A 6,442-nucleotide genomic window follows, 5' to 3' on the forward strand; every position below is an offset into this window, starting at 1 on the left:
TGCCTTTTGAGGGGTGAAGCATAGCAAAGTCACAGAAGACGAAAGGAATGGTTTCCTGGCTGAGCAGCATCTTTGTGTTTCCCCAGCGTCTCCCAGACCCTCGAGGTTTTCATGAGATAATAATAATATGACATGTGGAAGAATGTGGGTTCGCACATCTTGTTAGTTGATCGCACTCTCTAAGGTGGTGCCATGTGATGCCAAGGGGTTTCAACCAGATCCTATACGTGACTCTTAGCTAACTGACTGGAGGTTTTGAGTTCATTCAAGTAGGACCCGAGTCTACTAACCGTGCGCCTACGGCTTGTTGGATTTCAATCCAAACCAGAGAAATAATCTACAAAAAGATATCTCAAAATATTAAATATTTTTAAGTGGCTGCAACCCCTCCTTTGTGTTCTTATGACTCTTATACTTACCTTTAACCTAAAACTTACCAATTTGTATTGAAATTACTCATTTGCCTGTCTGAGCTCCACCCGCCCTGCAATTTGACTAGAGCTCCTTGTGTGTGTTATTCACACCGGGTCCCCGGTGCCTAGCATAGAACTGTGGGGGGTCAATTAATATTTGTTGGATGAAAGGGAAGAAGAACTTAGGTTACATTATATTCTTCATTCTACTCTTTTATATTTATAAAGTTATATATAACATAAAAGCAACTTTATTAAAAGCGGGTTCAATTCAGCAAGCATTTTTGAGTACTTTATGTAGGACAAGACTGTGTTAAGCTTAGGATATGTCAAGATAAGTAAAACCCCATTTCTGCTCTCCAGGAACCCACTGTCTAGGACATGAGATTATGTTGGAAACAAGCCAGGTGCAGCACAGGATTTGAAGCAGTAAATAATATAAGCGTGTTCAAGAAACAGAAATAACATGAAGTGAATGATTACCTATCTTGGGAATGTTCTCTCAAAGGACTTCTGACTTTATATATAATTATGAATTATTATTATTAATAAGAAATGCCTAGAAGATGCACCCTTAGTGGATTTGAAGAAGGATGTTGTCACCTTTTTCTCTCTTGACTGAAAAATTCCTCCACTGTGATTATAATATTTGTGTAGTATTTTATTCTTTTTTTAGATATTTGATGTTACGATACAGTGAGTCTAAAACTGTCACTATAATTTAATTGGTGAGAAGATTGAGCCACAAAGAGGTGGATTGTGCAGGTCAAGGGCAGACGGTTATTGAGAAGCTGAGCCTGAGCTCAGACGTGGACTTTCTGTGTATCCCAAGCTCACGAAGGACAGTGAGAGTGGAGGAGTATTCCTACAGTGGGTGTCCTCTGAGCACGGCCACATCATCTCATGAGACTCAGAATTTTCAAGATAAATTAGGAGTATCTGAAGGCTATAACAAGTACTTCTCATTTGACTTTTTCCACGCAATTATTTTTTAAATGTTTTTATTTTATCAAAGTAATACATGAACATGGTCAAGAATTCAAATATCACAAAAGAGCTACTAATGAAAATTAATAATACTCCACCCTAGTCTTTCCCTTTCTAATCTCCTTCCTCACAGACACATGCTTTTAACTCTTTTAGCTGGTGATTCTTCTGATAGTCACCTTCAAATCCCCAATATTCATACATCACTATTTCCTGGGTCACCAATTTTGGACCTTATCTGTGGCTGCCTCTATGATGCACGAAGATTTAGCTCACTTAGCCCCAACTTCCTTCTATCTTCTGTTTTATAATTATGTCGATATTTTCAGTTGGTTATGTTTATAACTTTATGTAACATACCTATCATGTGTCTCCTGTTCTGTCAATGATGGACAGTACTTCTTGACTTTCCAATAGCCTTTACTATGTAACGAATGCTATGTTACTGCTTTGTAAATATTAAGACATTTAATCACATAACAGGCCTCAATTAAAGACTGAACAACTAAGATATAAAAAGGCTATTGGTTCATGAGGGATAGAGTTCAGATTTGAACCCATGGAAGCATGGCTCCATGGCTGTCAACAACTGTCACGCTGCCTCCTCTCTTTGTATGTGATGAACCTATGAAGACACTACTCAGGCCTGCGTAATATCTTCATCTAACCAACTTAATTAACTAATTAGTTAACTAACTAATTAATTATTAGTTCATTCATTGAGTAAATATATATTGAGGGTCTACTGGTGCCAGGAGCTGAAAGTACAGCGGTGAGCAGAACAAGCTCCCTGCTTTCGTGGAGCTTACGTTCTGGTAAAATGTGCCTTCTATACCCTTCCCCAGCATTCTTTTATCTACTCACTCAACCCACAGCTGATCATTGCGTGCCTAATGGAGTGCAGATGCATCTCTGGGCACTGGAATGCAGTGGTGAAACCAGACACAGTCCTTCCCTTCAGAGAGCTTACGCAGCAAGCAGACAATTTCCACACAGTGTCACCTGTGCGATGAGGGGGAAAGCAGACGGTATGTGGTTTGGATGTGCAGGAGCAAACCTGCCCAGGTTTTAGCATGTAGAGAGGGTCAGGACAGGCTTCCCCTTGAAAACAGCCTCTGACCTGACACCTAAGGATGAGTCTGAGTTATCCAGGGGGTTTCAGTGCCTTCCAAGCAAAGGGAGCAAGCAGCACATGAAAAGGCCTGCCGGCGAGAGAAATCTGGATGCATTAAGGAAATGCAAGTCATTTAATACGACTGAGGGACAAGGCAAAGGTTAGACACAAAGGGAGTGTGGGCACAAGGTGAGGTTAGAGAGTAGGAGGAGATATCACCAAGGGCTTCGTCTGCCAGAACAAGGAGTGTGTGCTTCATTTTAAAGGGTGCGGGAAATGACACTGGCTGTCAGGTGGAATATGGAGTGCGGAGAATAAGATGGGAGCTAGACGTCAATTGCGAGGTGGCTCTGGACCTGGTGACTTTTGAGCTTGGCCTGGCACAGTGTGACACATTTTCCCTTTTCCTCATGGGCCTTTTCTGCTTAGCCAGGGAGCACCTTAGTGATGAGTGACTGTGTGACTCGTGGTGGGGCTCAACTGGACGTGTCAACTGCCTCAGGCGGTGACTCCATTCATGGCTGTGGGGAGCCAGGGCTGGGATGGGAAAAACCACGTTTATGGAAATGGCCTGATTATTTGCATTTTTTACCGGCTAAGCTAAGATTGGATCTGTGGGACCAAGATTGGAGCCAACCACCAAGAGGAAGGAGGAGACAGGGTTGAGAAGCAAGAAACTTGATCTTGGTGGGGTTTTAGATGTCCACAGACCGAGCCCCTCCTGATTTATTAAGTTTCCTGCATGTTTGTTGAGCACCTCCAGAGTACAAGGGACATAGTCTGCTGTCACTAAGCCCACGATCTCGTGGGGAGAAAGTGCTGTCACCAAAGCCATTCCCATTTGGATGTTCCAAACAGCACAGCTCAGGGCTTGCCTCCTTTCAGAGACCTTTCTGATGTCCCCGGCCCAGTTGACGCCCCTCTCATGTGCCCACTCAGCCCCTGGGCTTACCATAGAGGTATTATTGCTCATATCACCCTGAAATACCAATGTATTTTTCTTTATTTTCTGTCTTGGTAAGTTGGGGTAGAGACTGAAGTTGGTCTCTCTGTACCTAGTACCTGGCATAGTGCCTGGGATATCATAGGCCTCCAATAACTTTTTGTGGAAAATTTACTACATTATCTGTATCTCTATCAGTTATCGTGAAAAGCCCTAGGGATGCTGAGGAGAGAATATTTAAATCTGCCCTTGGAAAGAGGAGAAGCTCTGTAAAAGAGGTGACATAAAAATTGTGCCTTTAAAGCTGAGAAGGAGCCTGCCAGGACGAGAAGCTAGCAGCTGGCGCTCCTGCCAGAGGGAACTGCATGGATGAGAGCACAGTGGCAGGAAAATCAAGGCGTGTTTAGGGAAACTGCCCATTTCTGGGGTGGCTGGGTTATAGAGCACAGGGAACACAGAGGAAAGGAAGCTGAGGCTGGACTGGGAAGGCCATGAGTGCCATGCGGGAGAGAATTTTAAACAGAGGGTTCCAGGGAGCAACATGGTCAGGTCAGAGGTTTAGGATCATAACTGGAGGAGTGCAGAAAATGGTTGAGGTTGGAGGGGAACAGTGAGGTGACTATGGGGTCAGGCTGGAGGGGATGGTGGCCTGAAATGGGTAGTGGCAGTGAGAAGAGGAGTGAAGGAGCCCAAGACAGAATTGAAATGGCTTGGTTATCAACTGGATGCGGGCAATGAACTGGCTGGAAGAATTGAGGCCGCTCTGAGGTTTCCTGCTTGAGTGACCAGTTAAGAAATAGGACACCTGACTGGTAAGATTTTAGTCTAATTTCTGGGGTAGTTACTAATGGGCTCTGAAGAAAAGATCACCAAGGAGAAGGAGATGAGGCGACAGAAGAGGCCTGGAAAAGTAAAAAACTCATTATCAGCCTTTATACTTCGCTAACTCAGACAAAAGCCCAAACTACATTTTTATTCTCTTTTGACAGACAATCTTCTTACAGGGGTGGGGTGAAAATAAGGCTGGATATCTGCGAAACTCTTTACGCCCCTTGGGGAAAAAAGAGTACATATAAATGGAATACAGTATCCACTGGGTGAGTCACCAGTGTTATTTTAAGAGGGATTTGTCACTCAGCAGTGGGAGGCAAAGAGGAGCAGAGAGATGAATCTGTAATGAGAGAAAAAGAGAAATGAGGTGAAGGAAAAGGTTTTGAGTGGGAATTAGGAGTGCGCATGCTTGCAAGGTGGAGTTTGATGAGAGAAGGGGAGGCAGGAGGTCAAAGGGCCTTTTATCTTTCTTCGGAAGGCATTAGTAAAAATTGGGACAAACTGCTGAGGGTGGAAGGCCAGAGGAGTGACCTGGAGTTATTATTTTGGAGGCTAAAAGGGAGATTTAGAGGAATCTCAGCTGAGAGAAAGTTGCCCCCCATCTTTCTGGGAGAAATTTCAATCAAATACAAGTGATGTATGTTGATTTCCTGTCACACACAACATGGTTGTGCTGCCTAGAGTAATTGCTAAGGCTGTATAATTGTCTTCCTCTCGAAACTTGTGATTTGTCTCATCAAGGTAGAACTGCTGAATGAGATATTTGGAAATGAAGTTTCCAATTCCAGAGTAAGGAAACAAAAGACTGCATGGCCAGACTGAGATGGTCTTACTCAGAACCACCCGATGCTGTGTGAGGAGAGAGTGGACCCTCATTTCTCTGAAGACCGGGTGGAGGGAATTGGTGGGTGAAGATGTGGATGAGTGGAGGGAGTATTGGCAAACTAACCCTCATAAGCAGTGGGTGAACGAGAGGAGGGAAGGATGGGCACGTGATGTCTCTCTCCTGCTTGCTCTCTGGGGTAGAGACTTTCGTGGTGGTTCGGGGCCTTAGTTCTGCCTGGATTTGTGTACTGGCTTCACCACTTACTATATAAGTGACCATGGAAAACTCCTCAATTTCTCTGTGCCTTAAGCTGCTTCATTTACAAAATTGGAATAATAATAGTGCTGACCTCATAGGATTCTTGTAAGAGTTGTCACACTTCAAACAGAGCCAGGCACATAAGAAAACTCATAAGTGTTACCTTTCATTATCCCTAGCGGGTAGGATGGGATAGGATGTGGTAAAATGGAGGGTGGCTGGAAAAGGGAATAGATATATCAAGCATCTATAAGATTGCCTGGAAGTGGACATTTATTGGTTGGGACCTCTGTGTTCATCATTTAGGCAAAATTTGGTTTAATTTTCTATATTTTCTTAATAATTTCATCTAACTCATTAAATCATAGAATGTTCTATGGAATACTTATGCCATGATAGCCTCCATTTTAAAAAAAGATACTATATCAAATGTATTTAGGAAATGATCATACTTCCCCTTCCCCTTGGAGAATCACAGTGACATAGCTTATCAAAGCCTCTGAGATGTACTGTGTAAAAGACACCCATTGAACCTCACTTATCTCAGTATTTCCTCAAGTTAACATGAGTACAAAACTCCTTTCCGTATACCATTTATTAATATCCCAGGACCACCTATTGAACATAAATTCTTCAAAACATTGGAGAACAAAAATCTACTGAGATCCATAATCTCAAGAGAACAAAGTTACAGTTCGTGAGCAGCATCAACACAATCAGAAAGAGAAATCTACTCTAAGTCCCCTTACTTATGTTTCTGTAGCCTCTTAGAGACTAGAGTCTCATTTTGGAAACGTCTGTTATTCTGAGTATGTGTGTGTGCTCACAGACTCTTTGGTTCTTTCATATATTTTTAAAAATTATTTTGTTGAGATCACGTTGGTTTAAAACATTGTGTAAATTTCAGGTGTACATCATTATATTTTGGCTTCTGTATGGACTGCATTGTGTTCATCACCAAAAGGCTAGTTCCCATCTGTCACCACACATGCGCCCCTTTACCGCTTTTGCCTTCCCACATCCCCTCCCCCTCTGGTAACCACCAATATATTCTCCTTATCTACAGGTTT

The sequence above is a fragment of the Equus quagga genome, chromosome 13 (assembly GCF_021613505.1).
Source record: "Equus quagga isolate Etosha38 chromosome 13, UCLA_HA_Equagga_1.0, whole genome shotgun sequence".
Lineage (NCBI taxonomy): Eukaryota > Metazoa > Chordata > Mammalia > Perissodactyla > Equidae > Equus > Equus quagga.